The sequence below is a fragment of the Chrysemys picta genome, chromosome 3, assembly GCF_011386835.1.
Source record: "Chrysemys picta bellii isolate R12L10 chromosome 3, ASM1138683v2, whole genome shotgun sequence".
NCBI classification, from domain to species: domain Eukaryota; kingdom Metazoa; phylum Chordata; order Testudines; family Emydidae; genus Chrysemys; species Chrysemys picta.
Genome location: NC_088793.1, coordinates 157,157,747 through 157,176,246, shown reverse-complemented (window position 1 = coordinate 157,176,246; position 18,500 = coordinate 157,157,747).

Here is an 18,500-nt window from a genome sequence, read left to right as displayed (position 1 = left end):
CACATGAAGTAGGCCTGACTGATAATGCTCCAGAGTGTGTGTGGAGCAGCAGCTGTTATGCTTTCAAAGAGCATTACTGATCTTTTTCAAGCCTGGCTGCAGATTGACATCACTGATAAACAGATTCAAGTCCTCAAATAAATTCTATCCACAACATACAACTTTCATGCATTGCTAGCAGGAAGGAGGTACATAGAAAGCCTCTGTATGGTGACATAGACCAGTAAAACTTGTGTATTTGTTCCTTTCTCTTCCCTGCACTCAGGGTCTGCTGCATCTATTATGATTAGCACCGTGAAAGACTTATCCAGGGAGACTGGTTGCCTCAGGGAATTAGCAATAGGAATAAAGTCTTTCATCTCTAGAGCTGTGGTTCAAAGGCAGCCTCTGTCAGCAGTGACCAAAAGTTGTTACCATTTGGTAAGCTAATGACTAGGAGGTTTTGTGAGTTCCCAGTATATGGCTGGTCCAGATGATAAGAGGCTGGAAACACATTAGACCCTTTACACTGTCAACACTGATGTCTGTGCCCTGAATTCCTGGCTATGCTGGAAGGCTCGTAAAAAAAATGGTGTATAGCAGTCAAAGCCATTGACAGGGAAGCTTGAACTGCTGCTGTCCAGGCTGTACCTGCCTTGTGGATATGCTCAGTCCATCAGTTTCCAGGACGATTGGGCTGGTATTGTTTACTAACAGGATATTCACAGTTTAAAAAATAATGATGCTGGGTTTGGGGAAATGCATGTGGGGCCCAGAGGCAGTTGGGGTAACGGAATAATTTTCATAGATGGTGAATTCACCACTTTGCAGAGCATCTGCACAAGGCCTGTGCACTACTTAAGCCCATAGGGCTTGATTTAGTATTGCCTTGGGGCCCCTTTACACTAGCTTGGCTGGCACAAAGGGGCCACAGACAAGCGCGATACCCCTAATGCCATTCAGATGCAGAATGGCCTCTGCCAGCTCTTCACCACTCCTTCTAAGCACATTGGGGGAGGAGGAGTTGGGGCCAGGGCAGCAGACCTGTCCTCCTACAAAGCCCAATAGAGCTCATTGAAGCAGGAGTAGTTAGGGCAGCCTCCTGGATAGAGGAGGCACAAGCTGCTTCCTCCTTGTTCCTGCATCAGGGTGGGGATCAGCAACAGCTCTAGGCTTGGCAGTTCATAGCCCTGGCACCTCTGGGCTTGCCGTGTCAGTTATGAAAGTAAAAAAAAATTGCTTGAGCCGCAGCACCTCTTTCATTAACAATTAAGCACTGGTGGGAATGTGGTCCACTGAGTTGAAATGGTGCACAGTAATCAAATGGGGGGGGGGGGGGGAGATTTGTGTGTGACAATTATAAAAAAAAACTGTTGCTAACATTTCTTCAAAATCTCATTATAAGAACATAAGAACGGCCATACTGGGTCAGACCAAAGGTCCATCTAGCCCAGTATCTTGTCTTCCAACAGTGGCCAATGCCAGGTGCCCCAGAGGGAATGAACAGAACAGGCAATCACCACTTGATCCATCCCCTGTTGCCCATTTCAGTTCTTCTTTTTGCAGATACAGACTAACACGGCTGCTACTCTGAAACCTATCATTTTATTTGTTCACTGAGAACAGAGACTTAAGAACAACCTTCCCCCTTTTTAAAGTGATTCTCTTCTGAGAGAAAATTCAAGACACTCTCTATTTAGTTCATTTTATCCCGTTTGTGTTATTTTCTGAACAGCACATGTAATAACTGGAGCAACAGTGCAATTGCATCAAAATATCATAGACTGAAATGTTGCTGAATAAGACATAGAGCAATGATTTGGACATGCTGGCATTATGTGATTTAACCTTAACAATATCCAGACAGAGTGGGGACACCCACACGTTCCACAACAGAGGCGAGCTGGTGGGAGGTGGGGGTGAATGTGTCAAACCTTAGGGGGGCTATAAACATCTGATTAGCTGGCCACTTCATCAAAAAAAAAAAAATGGTGGCCAAGGTGTATACATGCCAGACGGTGATGAGCTGGGAAAGTGAGAATATTGCAAATACCTAACAATACATTGTTGCACAATTCTTGTATAAATGCCCTGGGCTTGCTGAGGTACTTCCCAAGGTGGAAACACGTATCACTCTTCCCCTTTTGAGTTTCTAATCAAAGACTGATCTGTTTTCAGCTACAGTCTACTTTGAAGTTCTAACAGACATCACAGCAGTGAAAATGCTCAGGTGACACCAGGCTCCAGACCTGCTCTATTTCACACTCCAGTTTTAAGGCAATGAGGGAGAGCTCTATAACAGTTACCGTATATACTGAAGGACTATGAAGTGTACCCACGCACAGGTGCAGCAGCACCACTGAAAAGTAGCTTTCTGTGTGAACTTGTGCTGCAGTATGGGGAGGAGGAGTTTTGTTTTGGCCCCAACCACTTCTACAAAACGTGATGCCAATGTCCAAAGACCCTTGAGTTTTAAGATACCATTTCACCGACCTAACCGGTCAACTGCGTTGAACACAGGGCTTGTCTATGTTGACAAATGCTTCATGTTCAAAAAGCTAAACCAACACACAAGTAGCATTATGATAAACACGATTTTGCCCTTAGTTTTGGCAAAGAGAGCACTGTTTAAAAACATGTTAGATGGTTCTGGTTAACACTGCATGAAACAGGGTAGGCTCAACTGGTTAGTCATTGACTGCTGGAATTGGGGGAAATTCCCACTGTAGACAAGGCCTTTATTCCTGACTAACCATCAGCTTGTTGTGGTTTCCTCTCACTTAATTAGTCAGTTTTTTAAAAGTGAATTTCTTGCTGGTGGGACTGATAGGCCTGGAGAGAGAAGTCCTCTTTGCAAGAGCCACAGTAGTGCCGGCATCAGCCAACCCTGCCAATGAGTGTCATTGGTGGTGGTGGGGTATGATATGCAGACACTTCTCCACTGGGAACTGGACTGAGACCAATCCACTTTCTATACAGACCCCTGAACCCCCAGAAAACACTGACAAGGTTTGGTCACTGACTCTCTTGTGTGGGTTTCGCCCAGTGAAAAACTCTGCATCTCATTTCTAAACCCCTAAGCTATTCTTTCTAGTTGATTTTTCCATTGGAAAATATATGTGACTCTTTCTATAAGAACGATTTTTCAGCTTGTGTGTTTAAGTGAGTGATATTTGAACATCTTCCTGCACTTTTTCCAGGCTCTAAATGAAGAAATCTGGACCTTTTTATTACTAGATCAGAGTGGGCTAATAGACCACTATAGTTAAGGGTGAGACTAGTTCACTACTTAACAGCTGTTTTTCCTACATGCTCTAAAATCCACATAATTTATTGTCTTGAAAATTGCTGTGCCTCATGGGAACCAGGGGGAGGTATATCGGAGGTTGTTTGAGCAGGGGTTCTTGCAATACAGCCGAACCCTTCCTTAAAAATCATATGATGTCAACGTTTTATAGTTATTATAACTTTTTTTTTGTACATACCTGGGGCTGAGACTAAGACTCTGATCCTCCCAAACTTGATATCACCTGCTCAGGAGTGATCTCAGCTAGTGTCCAGCATCCACTGCCCCTTTTGAAAGACAATATTTAAAAGGTTATTCAGAATAAAATTTGGATGTGCTGTGAGGCTTCAGTGAAGAGGCTGTGCTGGAGAAAGCCATCTGTGCATAGTGTAGCAGGACTGGGGCCCTACTACAAGCCAGAGTGTTTGCAGGTAACCTGAAGTCAGAGTAAGTGGGCCACTCAAGGTGAAATGCTCTGGTCACTGAACACAAGCAGGTCCATGTACCATGATTCTGAGTCCTACCGTTGGCAGCTTTCCGAGTGTGTGTGTGTGTTGAGCACATTAATTGCATTCTGCAAGGGCCCCTTCTGTAATTTTTGCTATGAGACCAAAGTTTCAGGTTTAAGAGCTAGTATTTCAAGGGCCCTAAAGTCCACATACACACTTCGGGTATGCCTACACAGCAGCTAGACACCCACGGCTGGCCCATGCCAGCCAACTCGGCTGGAGCCCGAGCTCTGGGTCCTAGAGCCCAGGCTCCAGCTCGAGCGCAGATTTCAACTTTAGCAGTATTGTCAAAGAAAACAGCATTAATTACATGGAGGGAAGATGAAAGACTCGAGTAAGTATTGCATTTGGGTAATATAATGTAATCAAGACTGATCATCTTCATTAAAGCATTTAGGAGGCACAGCTCGATCAGTGCAGCTGCTCCAATGCAATCTTTTAAGTGTAGACCTGCCCTTAAGTTCCCCTCCACTCCCCCTTGCTGCTGGTAGATATGCACCACATAGCCATATGCACCATAGCTGGTAGATGCACACCTCATAGCCCAGCGACTACCCCATTCCTTCCTCCTTATGGCCCCTTCAGCCCTACTGGGGCAAGAAGGGGCCAGGAGGAGGGCAGACCTGGTAGTTGAGTGGCAGGGAGGTGTTCCCAGGAATCCTCCTGGTGCCACCCGAGGTGCTCCTCTCACTACTGCTACTTTCTCAGAAAATAAGGGAAATTCACTGCCCGTAAACCCAACACATGACATAAAATGACACCATTCCTTATGTCTGCTTATTGGAAGGCAGTCCTGGTTGACACTTACAGCTTATCCCGAGTGACTCTAGCCAGCTCCAGGGGGCAGAGCTAAGGTCAGAGTTAGCATGTACCTTAACTCTTTATTTCCTGCTTTTTCAGCGGTTTAAGTATAGGTACATCCAACGTTTTGGAACTTTACTAGGCACTGTCAGTCAACCTTAACTCCGCATTAACAAAGCCCGTGGGCAATGTTCCTAAGACAACAGTCTCAGAAACAGATTGCCCCCTTGTAGAAAAATTAAACTTTCAGCAGACATACATTTTCCAGGAAAGTAGAAAAGAGTTTGAGGGGGACTTGGAGAAATTTTCAAATATGTTTGCATTTAAATCTATTTACCTTTCACAGTGACCCCTTTGCTTATTAAATAAATTTAATTATTAAATACATTGTTAAATAGATTTAATTTAAAAAGCTCATGCCTAAAATTCTAGGAAATTGGGCCACTTTTATGCTATTAAAGTCACATGCGAGTTACATTGCATCAGTTGCACAAAAGATATACCAAAAATAAGTCTCCCTTTCAACACTCTCTGACTCCTCCCACCCTTCAGGGCCCATATGGTATATTTATGTTATAGCAATACCCACAGTGAGGCACAGGCATAGCTAGTAATAGAACTCCCAGTCCACTGTTCTCTTAGCCTTTGCTGTAGTGAGCCCTAAGAGACATCTACAGGCAGCTACATTCCGTATATCTTAGCTCCTCCCTTCACACTTTTAAGACCAATGACCAGGGCTGAAGAGAGGGCGGGGGAAAGCCGATATAAATTACCAGGGCCCCGTGGTCTAGAAAGGGGCCCGGGGCCCGGCTCCCCCCCCCTCGTCGGCCCTGTTTAGCCGGTCTGCCCTTGCTGGGGGGTCTGAAAATTTTTTTTCACTGGGGCCCGAACCCGCTCTCGGCGGCCCTGCCAATGACAGTTATTTTGCAGGTGTTTTCAGGCAATTCTGAGGGCCTGGGAAATTTCCCAAATGCTTGAGTCTCAGTCAAAATTATGAGGGTAGGTGAGTATGTTCCCAATGTGCTTTCTGTGAACACACTGGCAGCAGTACTGAAAAAATATTTTCCCTTGGACTTCTCTGTGTGATTTGGTTGCATTAGAGTGTGTAGATATAACAACTAATTTTGCAGGACTTTTAATCGTGTGTGTGTATATATATATATATATATATACACACATACATACACACATACATACACACATACATACACGAAAAAAGTTTGCATAATGTGGAGAATTAAAATAAAGGCAATGCAGATCTACAGAAGTGGAAGAAAATCTATGTAAGAATCTCCGTTGTAGGGAGAAAAAAGTCATTTACTCTTATATAGTTTGCTCAGAGGGTTCTGCATCTGCTGAATAACATTGACAACAGTTTAAGCATTAAATCTGTTAACTGTGGTATAGGTTAGAAAAAGCACCCCAGAAATACCACCACTGAGTTTCCATTAGCGATGTGTGTCTGCAGTTTTTGTCCTAAATCAAAGCCAGATCTGAAAATAGCTTTCCCAGCTTGTTTATTTAACCAAAGGGAAGCCCCATCATGTCAGTCATTTCTATCTAGACTGGATAAAGCACTAAAGAACAGGCTGAAGGGAACTATTTTGCATTGGAACAAACTAGACATGACCAAATGTGGATCTTCTAGGGTGCTATGAACTCCTTGTACAGTTGTAATACTAGCACATGAAGATTACTTTGGTAATTGATGCATCTAGTTGGCCAGCAATGAAATGGTTATCATTATTAATAAGGAAGCCCAGTTGTGGAAAGTTTAAGTGCGCCATTAAAATGAATATGGTTAGGAGTTCACACCTACCTTGGGTCCATTGTTAATATGAGAAGTGAACAAGACCACAGTGCATTGAATTATATTGTATATGTCCTTCTTACAACCCGAGAGCTAGAAACTCCCTTCGAGCTTGAGCCTGCTCCATTGAAGTCAATGGGAGTTTCACCATTAACTTGAATGGGAGCATGATCAAGCCCTTAAACATGGAAGTTGAATTCTGCAAGTAAATCCTGGAATTACTCTCATTTCCCTGCTGTTTCCCTGAATTTCTGTTGATTCATCCGATGGGGAAGGCCTAAATGTGAAGATATCTCAGCCAAGGAACAAACACCAGTGGGAAATTCCTCATCTTCTTACCTTCTCCCTTTGAAGAACATGTGTTTTTCCATTCTTCTAATGCAGTAGGGAAGACAGCCTTCTGAAATGCTGTAAAATGAACATCCTGAATGACATTATTTTGGCCCTGAACAAGTCACCTGTTACAAAACAGCCAGGTAATATTGCAGCCAACTCATCTGCTATTCAGTTCTGTAGATTCCTGCTACTTAACTAGTGACAAGCCCTCTCAAATGGGCACTTTAGCCACTAATGGTGTAATCATGGGACAGCCCAGGTGCTAGCAATAGTGGATGTGTTAATGTAGACAGAGCAGTGAGGTTTTTATATCTAACTCTGGCAAATCCCCTGTACTCTGTTTTATCCCACAGCCCTCCCAAAACTCTGTATTTGGCAGTACTATCACAAAACTATGTTCAATAGGGAGAAAGAGCATTTCTAAGCTAGCTGTAGAAAACAGTTATTGGGTCTGTATCGGCTCAAGATTTGGGATTGTTATTTTTCTGATTTAGAATATAATATATGCATTTGATGATAATTTGGGCATGTGTCAAGTGGCAGATGAAAACTTGGCAAAAGGAGGAGAAAACTCAGGATTCTTGGTTTCCCCGTGAGGCACACAAAAGGTGGGTGAAAGATGGGTTAGCCTTGGTCACACACAGAAGCCACTGGAAAGAATCAGGGGGCCGGAGCACTAGAGGGGAATGAGATTATAAATAGTAAATAGAAGGAGAGGGAGATGGAAAACTTTAGACAACAAAGGAGTGGATTAGACTAAAGAGGTGATAATGGTGTTCCTTTGACAAGTCAGGGCTAAAACAGATAACAATAAGCACAACAGAAATAAAAAGAGAAGAGAAGAGAATGAATAATGGGGAATCATTTCAAATGGGAGGGAGGAATAAAGAGAGGCACTTCAAAGGAATGATCAGAGTGGAAGCATTTTTGTTGTGATTAGCTCCTAATGATTCCAGGTGGAGAAAACATGACATCTGGATGGGGCACCTGATTCAGTAGGTTGTGTATGGTGGGGAGGTAGCGGGTAGATGCTACAGACTGGGTGTTTGTGGAGGGGAAGGATATATTGCTTGTCTGGAGAGACGGAGGTAGGGTGGGAGGATGGGGTTGCTTTCCTATGTGCATGGAACAGATGGAGATATTGCCAGACTTGTACAAAAATCATGAGTCAGGCTGCAAAAATCATGACACTGGCTTAAAATTGTGTGATATTGGAAAAAAACAAAAAACAAAAAAAACATGGTGGGTTCTGTCTGATTTCTGAACCTTCAGGGTGCACTCACTCCACGTGATCAAGCTTTCTCCACAACCAGGATGGCTGCTTTTTTAATTTATTTATTTATTTATTTTAAAGCAATAGTTGAGCTGCTCATGCAATCCATTAATTCCAGCAGCTGTGGCTTTAAGATGGACACCAAATATTGTGAGACTTGTGCTAAAACTACATTGTTTGTCAGATGATGGGAATAGCAGGAAAATGGAATGGAAGATCAGTATCAGATACAGCTGGTTGGGATGGGGGGAGAATGGTTCTCAACCTGTGGTTCTCAGCGTGTGGTCCCCAGACACCTGGGGGTTCATAGAGTATGTCTAAGGCACGGGTCCCCAACGCGGTGTGTCTAAGTGCACCCGTGTACTGGCCGGCGGATGAGCATCCACCGGAATGCCGCTGAGAAGCAGCAGCATCCAGATGCGTCTCTGCCGAAATGCCGCCAATTTTCAGCAGCATTTCGGTGGCAACGCTTCTGGATGACGCTGCTTGTCAGCGGCATTTCGGCAGCGATGCCTATTGATGTTGCCGCTTGTTGGCGGCATTTCGGCGGATGCTTGTCCGCTGCCACGGTCCTCCGTGGCTCGTCGTCTGGTGCCCGCCAGACGAAAAAGGTTGGGGACCACTGGTCTAAGGGGTCCGTGAAAGGTTAGAACAGTGGTTTTCAACCTGTGATCTGCAGATCCCTGGGGATCCTCGGACTTTGTCTAAGGTTTCCAATGGGGTCCACACCCCCATTTGAAATTTTTTAGGGGTTTGCAAATGAAAAAAGGTTGAGGACCACAGGGATATAATTATTTTCTATAGTAACTCAGAGTTTATCTAAAGTAGGGAAATTTGTACTGCAAATTCCTACCCCCTAAAAACAATATAAACCAAGACTCGGTGCAGCTCACTAAAAGGCTTTGACTAAGAACATAAGAATGGCCCATACTAGGTCAGACCAATGGTCTATCTAGTCCAGTATCCTGTGTTCCAACCATGGATGGCACCAGCTACTTGAGAGAGAATGAACAGAACAGGACAATTATTGAGTGATTCATCCCCTGTCGTCCAGTTCCAGCATCTGGCAATCAAAGGTTTATGGACACCCAGAGCATGGGCTTGCATCCCATACCATCTTAACTAATAGCCACTGATGGGCCTATCCTCCATGAATTTATCTAATTTTTTTTTTAACCCAGTTTTACTTTTGGCCTTCACTACATGCCCTGGCAACGAATTCCACAGGTTGACTCTGTTGTGTGAAGAAGTACTTCTTTATATTTGTTTTAAAACTGCTGACTATTAATTTCTTAGGGTGACCCCTGGTTCTTGTGTTATGTGAAGGGGTAAATAACACTTCCCCATTCACTTTCTCCTCACCGTTCTTGATTCTAGGACAGACCATGAATGAATCAGTAGGATTGTGACTTTTCATTCTGATATTTAATTAAAACAGTATTTGGTATCTATGCAAGTTTCAGCAGAAATACAGGGTCTGAGAACTGCCTTAACCCCCTCAAACTTCCAGATGTGGTCTGAATATTTATTATCTAGTATTTATATTGTGGCAGCCGCTGCACAAAAACATAGGAAGATGAGATTCTTGTCCCTTTCCTTAGTTCTTCTGTTTTTACTTCCCTTGTAATTCATTTACTGGGACCCAGTTACTTCCCTACCTCACAGGGATATTTAGAGGCTAAACCCATTAAGGACTGTGAGGTGCTTAGGTACTATTGTCATGGGGGCCTTATATGTATCTTAGATTGATAGTTATTAGAATAGCCCATTTTAAAGAAAACACCCATAAAATACATTATTGGCAAGATCCTGTATTCCATCTACAAACCATGGTAATGAGCTAAGCAATCTAGTTTATCCATTTTAAGTGGTGGGAGCTGGTTCTCTCAGTTTTGTGTCCTACAAAATTAGAGAGCTGGATACAGGACTAATAGTTAAAAATCACTGTCAAAGGATGGGCTGTGGGTAAACCCACTTTAAGTGCCCAAAGGCCCAAGCCTGCTGACACTGAAGTCAGTGGGATTCTGGCCATAGACTTTAGTAGGAATAAGATGGACCCCAAGTGACTGTCAGTTATGTACATTCTGTCTTTCCCAAAGCATCTCAAACTTCAAAGCCAGAATAAGGTTTAATAGAGCCCAGATTCACCAAAAATCCCCTTCACTCTAGATAGACTCTTCCCCTTAACCTAACCCCCTTCCACCTCAAGACAGCTTCCTACTAGTTCTCCCCCAACCTATGCTCTGATCTTCCTCCTACTCCTGAGTCATTCATCTTCCTCACAAGTGAAGCAGGGAGCCAGCTGCCAGCAATCAGACGTACTTTGCTCCTGCCTTCTTGCTCCGTTTGGGTCCCCTCCAAACCTGGGATCTCAAATCTGTCCCTGTTGAGGTTTAGAAAATGCTGCTCCTTGATCTTTTCATATGCATCTTTTGGATTCTTATGCCTCCCCCACTGCTGTTCTTTAAAAAAAAAAAAAAAAAGTCTTCCTTATGTCTGAAGCTCTTATCAACTCTTTGGAACAGAATACACTATTGGTACCGTGGGAGACTGATGTCATGTCTCACACCTCCTGGGTCCCAAGTCACATCTGCTTTCTAAGCAGAAGGCTCAAGTCACAAGATTCTACTTGTTCCTTACTGCTAAGGCCAAAGAACAAAATTAATAAGATTTAGGCATTTATTTTTTTAAGAGTTTTGAATTATGGATGGAAGCAAGATATAATCAAGCTCTAACCAATGGAAATCAAGTCTCCACCTTTTCGAAAAGGCATGAATACTTGATGCACCATATTTATTTTAATCTGCATATGTACAGCCCAGTCCTGGCAGCCCTGGACATCAGTGGCTGACAGAATTGTGCCTGTGTTTTGTGAGCTGTAAAGATGCTTGACACTGCAACAACTGTGCAAGGGTACAGGAGAAGACAGTCTCTTGTATTGGTATCTGTAGATTGTGGGATTGTTGTCATCGGGTGCTGATGGCATAGTTTTAGCTCCAAGGAACAACAATTCTTGGCTTTTCTGGAGTGCTCTTTGTCTGTAGCTCTCAAAGCACTTTATAAAGGGGGGGTAAACATAATGATTTCCATTTTGCAGCTGGGGTATATGGAGAAGTGACTTGTCCAAGAACATAAAACAGGTCAGAGTCAGAGCTGTGCTTTTCATCCAAATAAAGCACCTTATTTATCACAGATGACCAAGTAGCAGTGTTGCCAACCTCAAATGCTCACAAATCATGAGTCAGGCTCACCAAAAAACATGAGGTTGGCTTTAAAATCATGCAATTATGTAAAAATAATAGACTTGGTGTTCTTTTTATTTGCTTTCCGCTTTTTGAGCCTTTAGGGTGCACTGGGGTCACATTCTAACCCACAAGGGTTAGAAACTTACTTACTTTTTCTTTAAGAATGAAGGCTGGTGACCCACCCAGGGCCTGCTTCAGGGTTTTGGCCGCCCCAAGCAGCCAAACAAAAAAACAAAACAAAACAAAAAAGGCCTCAATCGCGATCTGCGGCGGCAATTCGGCGGGAGGTCCTTCGCTCCGAGCAGGAGTGAGGAACCGTCCGCCGAATTGCCACCGAACAGCTGGACATGCTGCCCCTCTCCGAAGTGGCCGCCCCAAAGCACCGGCCCCAAGCAGTCAATTACACTTAACAGTCCCTCAAGATGGATAGAACTGTTCACACCTCTCAGAACTATCGCTTCAGGATGTTTGCAAACTCAGGCAAGTGTCACCCTCTCTGTTATATTTAAGTCACATTTTCAAGCTTTTCTTCTTCACAAGGATGAGGTTCAAAACATAAATATTTTTAAATGAAAGCTTACAGTTAGAAGCATGACATCATGAGATTCCAGGAGCCAGGACCCTATCTATAAGCCTATTGTACCTATGCCTCAATTTATAGCCCTACCTATGTGTGTCTCCATTAGGGGAATCCGATAACCAACTGCAAGTATTTGAAGGTAGTAAGAAGCATTGTTTAGGGTGTTATATAGTAACTAGGAGTCATGGGATAGAAATTAAGAGGAGGAAGTCCTTAGCGTCCAACTGAATCCTTAGGTAGAAGAAGAAAACTAAGGCCAGTTCTACACTAGAAACTTTTTCTGATATAACAATGTTGGTTAGGGGTGTGATTTTTTACGACATTTTTATGCTGGCGAAAGTCCTACTATAGGTACAGTTATATTGGCAAAAGAGATTTTGCTGGTATTGCTTATTTCATTTGGGGAATTGGTATAAACTATACTGGCAAACGCTCTTTTGGCAGTATAAGCTGCAGCACCTGTGCTAGGAGGGTTTGCCAGTGTTGGGAAATGGCATTGTTGTATATATTACACAGAGTAATAAACACCCTCTAGTTCTCATGTAGCACTTTTTGTCATTAGATCTCAACATGCTTTATAAAGGAGGTATCATAATCCCCATTTTATAGAAGGAGAAACTGAGGCACAGAGAAGGGGAGTGACTCATCCAAGGTCCACATCAAATATGTGGTACCACTCAGTTCACATAAGGGCTGCTTAGAATTGTATCAGCTGATCGCGGTTAAACTACCTCAACTAGGCTGGAAAGCTCAATCATTTGTAAATGAATTCATCAATGGCTTTATGCTAACTGAAGCACACATGATTAACTCCATCCACACTCGTCATGCTGTTATCATGATAATGACACTTGCGGTTTTGCCCTGTGCTTGCACTAGTAGTCAGCTAGACCAATTCAGCTGCAATGATTTCTGGCAACCTGTACCACTGTTCCCAGCACAGTGCATTTTGAGAGATATTGACAGACATTGTGGGCTCTCTCTGTGGGCCCTGCGAGACTGTGAGGGGTCATACACTCACCATTCCCTTGGGTAGCACAGAACTCACCTGGTGCTGGCACTTGTTTATGGTACAGTCTTTAGTTACAGGTTCACATGCTATTGCCTTATCCCACAGTTGTTTCTACATCCAATAATGTGTGTAGCATTTTGTAGCAATGTACTGTACTCTGGATGCCAGATGGTCCATGAAAGTAATATCTATGAAAATTACACGGTAAACTTTACATGTTAGAATAATATAGGATAAGAGTGAAAATCTTTTGGCATAAGCCAAAGTTCACTAGTTAGTTAACTTCATTGATATTTGCCTTACTCCTTGAATCACACCTAATTATATAGTGCACAGGTGGCGGCAAAAAATAAATAAATTAAAATACATACCTTTAAGAAAAAAGCACTTACATAAAGAAGGCTGTCAATAAATTCACATCGGACTGTTACCGGGGTAGGTAACCTATGGCACACGTGCCAAAGGTGGCACGCGAGCTGATTTTCAGTGGCACTCACACTGCCCGGGTCCTGGCCACCAGTCCGGGGGGTTCTGCATTTTAATTTAATTTTAAATGAAGCTTCTTAAACATTTTAAAAACCTTATATACTTTACACACAACAATAGTTTAGTTATATATTATAGACTTATAGAAAGAGAACTCCTAAAAACGTTAAAATGTATTACCGGCACGCGAAACCTTAAATTAGAGTGAATAAATGAAGACTTGGCTCACCACTTCTGAAAGGTTGCCGACCCCTGGACTATTAGGACAATAAAATTAATGTAAGCATAAGAGAATGAAAAAATATTGCAAGATTACATTACAGATTTTACATGTGCATCTAGAGTTGTAGTAAACAGTGGTATTAAGAGAGCTCCCTCTCCTCAGCTCTATTCAGGATTGCAAAGAAAGCTTCATCAGTTTTTGCTGATGTTCTGCTTGCTCATGGAACATCTTTGTAATAAATTGGATACTGCCCCCAAAACAGAAGGAAAAAAATACACTACACTCTTCCAGTGCAATAATGTTACCATAAAAGCTACCCCCCTTAGCATTTTCCTGCCCTTCCTGTTTTCTCCCTAGCAAGAGCTGCTGCATTGAGACCACAGTGAAGAATGATTTTACTGGAAAGCAGCACTGGCTGGAGCAGGGGAAGCTAGGTTTACAGAACTGGGATCTAGTAATTAGACAGCACTAGAGGGAAGCATCAAAAACCAGATTTAAATGTGCCTTTCTCCCCTTCCAACTAGATCAATCATGGGCACCACAGCAAAGAAGTGTCTCTGGTGGGAACAGGGTTCAAAATCATGAAAGATGAGCAGTGGTGGGTGGCAGGAGAGATGAGTTTTAATGGCCATATTTGTAGTCAGGAAGGAATTTCCCCCCAGCTCTGATTGGCAGAGACCCTGTAGACAAAGCTCATTACAGGATCAGGGCCCAAGTTACTGAGTTGTATGTTATAGGATGTTATTAAGATGTGAAAACTGCACTTTATAAAGGAAATCCTGAGTTATTCTTAACTACAGCAGAGATAGCAGCCAAGTAGAATCCAGACTACAAAATGTGCCACACCTAGAATATAATGTATTCTGTTCCATCTTTCTTCTATTTGCCTTCCCCTCTTTTTATAGTCTATATAAACATCATCTATCTATGTCTCCTAATTAAAGTTTTGAAGTCTGTGAAGGGTCCCTCATAATTTCATTCTTGAGGAAAAGCAGATTAATCATTACAAGCTAGTTATTGGAGCTCCTCCCTCCCCCTTTCAATATCAAGATACAGGAAAGTGCAAGAGAACCCGTGGAATCTCTGTTGCCCTAAGGATGTCACATAAGTCACTTACAAGGGAAGTGCTGAAAGATCAAAGAACTGAGCCCATTTCCAAATCTACAGGTTGGGAATAGGTCCATTATCTCCCAATACTAGCTCTTTCCTGGGTTTGTTTTCAATATACATTGATATAATGTCTGTCTTCATGGGAAGTCTGACCTGGAAAAGGAAGCATGTAGGTCCATGGTCTACCTTCAGTTACAGCAGGGCTAGATTGAGGCAAATGGGGATTTAGGCACACCCCCGTGTGGGTCCCCCACAGCTCTCCCCCCCCACACACCCGTGTGGCCCTGCCCCTGCTTGCACAATGGCACTCTGGTCCATGACTGGGATTAACAGTGACAAGGGTAAAACTCAAAGCTGCTGGCTGGTGGAGAAGCTGGGCCTCCCCCATCTCGAAACTATCACTCCCAGTTACCAGGCAAATTAATGTCCATCCCAGAGGAAAACTCAGCCCCACCCCTTTACAAGAGCATGATGAGATGGTGGTAGCAAGACTCTTTTCATTTCTCCCAATCATCTCCCCTTGAGTAGCAGGGTTCGAAGTTAACAACCCATTTAGATGAATGGGGCAGTTAACACCTCTCTGAACAATTGTTTCATGTTCTTTGCAGGTTCAGGCAGAATGTCTTTTAATCAGTTAGGGTCTGTCTAAACAGGAAAATTATTCCAGAATAAGGTAGGATGTGAATTTAAAGTACTCTGGTTATTCCAGAACACCACATTGTGGGGGCACTCTTATTCTGGAATAAATGGGCCTGCATGAGTATATGGGGGAGGTACAATTTGTATATTAAAGATGTAAACAGAATTTAGGCCCTCCTTTATTTTGTATCATTGGTAAAAGGAGTTTTTACATAACTGCATTGAGGAAACTAAAGTACTGTTTTTAAATTATGTCTTGGTGTCATCATAAATTCAGAGATGCTAAGGCCAAAAGGGACCATTGTGATCATCTAGTCTGACCTCCTGTATAGGAGAGCCCACAGAACATCTCCAAAATAATTCCTAGAGTATATCTTCTAGAAAAAATATCCAATCTTGATTTATAAATTGTCAGTGATGGAGATTTCAAACTGGAACATATGCCGAGAAGGGCTACTAGGATGATCAGAGAAATGGAAAACCTACTTTACGAAAGGAGACTTAAGGATCTTGGCTTGTTCAGCCTAACAAAACAAAGGTTGAGGGGAGATATGATTAGTCTCTATAAATACATCAAAGGGATAAACAGCAGGAAGAGAGAGGAGTTATTTAAATTAAGACCCAATGTTAGCACAAGAACAAATGGATATAAACTGGCCATCATAAATTTAGGCTTGAAATTAGACGGAGGTTACTAACAGTCAGAGGAATGAAGTGCTGGAACAGCTGTCCAAGGGGAGCATTGGGGGGGAAAACCTAACTTGTTTCAGGACTGAGCTTGATAAGTTTATGGAGGGGATGGTATGATGAGATTTCCTCCAATGGCATATGGCCCACCTGTGACTGCTGTCCCTAACAGCCTGAGATGGGGAGGGCTCTGAGTCACTACAGATGATTCTTTCCCAGGTGTCTGGCTGGTGGATCTTGCCAATATGTTTGGTGGGTCTAACTGATCACCATATTTGGTAGTCCGGAAGGAATTTCCCCCCAAGTCCGACTGGCAGAGACCCAGGCTGTTGGGTTTTTTGCCTTCCGCTGCAGCATGAGGTATGGGTCAAGTGCTGGTTTGAACTACAGTAAATGGTGGATTCTCTGTAACATTAAGTCTTTAAATCAGTATTTAAGGACTTCAGTAACTCAGCCAGAGCTTACTACAGGAATGAGTGAGTGAGATTCTGTGGCCTGTGATATGCAGGGCAGACGAGATGATCATGATGGTACCTTCTGGCATGAGTGGAGATTGGGAGGTGCATGTAGGGGTGTCACCCTCCCAACTGTATACCATAGATTTTCACACTGTGGGACATGCCCCTCTAAAGGGTGTGCAGAGGAATGTTCAGAGGGGTGAGTCCTGTTGTGCATGGCTGGCCCATGCTGCTAGGCACTGCTGCTCGCCCCCCTAAATGTTCCTCCAGGCCCCCATAGGGAAGCACACCCCACAATGTGAAAACCTCTGGTATACGTTCAGGGGGGCAAGTGGCAAAGCCAGGTGACTTGGGCCAGCCCCATAGGGGAAGAGGGAGGAGAGGCTTGGGCCAGCTCCACACAGGGGGACGTGGGGAAGGAGCACCATCTTCACCCCCAACTCACTCATTAAGTACACTGTAATTTAAGTACCACTAACAATCAGTAAATCTGAAAGTTAGACTTATACCTATTAATAGTATTAAGCCCCCTGCCCCAAATATAGAAGTCAAACTATGCCTTGTGGCCTTAAAGTCTGTGAGTCCATGAGAATCCACCACAATGCTTGGTAAATTGTTTCAGTGGTTAATTTCCCTCACAATTAAAAATGCATGCCTTATCTCCAGTCTGAATTTGTCTAGCTTCAACTTCCAGCCATTGTTATATCTTTCTCTGCTAGACTGAAGAGCCCATTATTAAATATTTGTTCCCCATGTAGGTACTTACAGGCTGTAATCAAGTCGCCCCTTAACCTTCTCTTTGTTAAGCTAAATAGATTGAGCTAGAGTCTATCACTATAAGGCATTTTTCTAATCCTTTAATCATTCCTGTGGTTCTTCTCTGAACCTTCTCCAGTTTATCAACATCTGTCTTAAATTGTGGGCACCAGAACTAGACACAGTATTCCAGCAGCGGTCCCACTAGTGCAGATTATTGAGGTGAAATGACCTCTTTGAGATTCCCCTATTTATGCATCTCAGGATTGCATTCACTTTTCTGGACATAGCATCTCAGTGGGAGCTCACGTTCAACTGATTATCCACCACAACCCTCAAATAATTTTCAGAGTCACAGCTTCCCAGGATAAAGTCCCTCATCCTGTAAATATGGCCTACATTCTTTGTTCCCAGACAACTGAGTAAGCAGCATACACCTGAAGCAACTTTCAATATTTTTGGCATTAAATCTACATAGACCCCCTCCCTCTGGGAAGCATTTATCACAGACGTCCCTGTACTCAACTGTGAGGAATTACACCCATTAGTTGTGAGTGGGTGGGAGAAGAAGAGATGTTGAAGTGACATAGGCCTCTGCTTAATATTTACCTACAGGAATTTCCAGATGTGTGTAACCTATATCTTAAAAACAGAGAACAAATCTTTGCTGCAGCAGGTATGTTATAAACCAACAAGCACAATTTACTGTGAGATACTCCCCAAACAAAACAGGAGAGAAGATCAATAGGAGACAACTTTATTTACCGTTTCTCAGTCTGTAAGGTACATACGGTCCTTCCACCCCACTAAAGCGTACCTTCAGTGTATATACTCAAGCGCTAAAGACTGGTAGGAAAAGAAAAGCTACATCCTTTAAGAATTCTAAGAGAATGTTTTGAGAGGGATAAGTGCCGAGGTGTCTGGCCTAACAAACTTGACAGGGACTCATTAAAGGCCCAGGCCTGCGAGAACACTGCATAAGATGCTTGTTTGCATTTGCAGGACTGAGCCCATAATGCGTGCCCATATTGTGGTCCATAGAGCTTTAAAATGAAGCCCCTGCTCTGCTCTGCCCTACCCCCCTCTCTGTAATGACTGCAAAGCAAGAACAGAGCTGATCACCAGCAATGAAACTGAAGTTGAACACACACCTATTACAATGATGCATGGCTCTTTGGCAATTTATCAATGAGGACCTGGGGTTGGGGACACCTGTGCATTAAATCAAATGACTGAATAGATTAACTGATTGCAAAGAAATGCCTGTGATCAATAAGCAAGGAAAGGAAAGCTAGGTCAAAAGACACAGA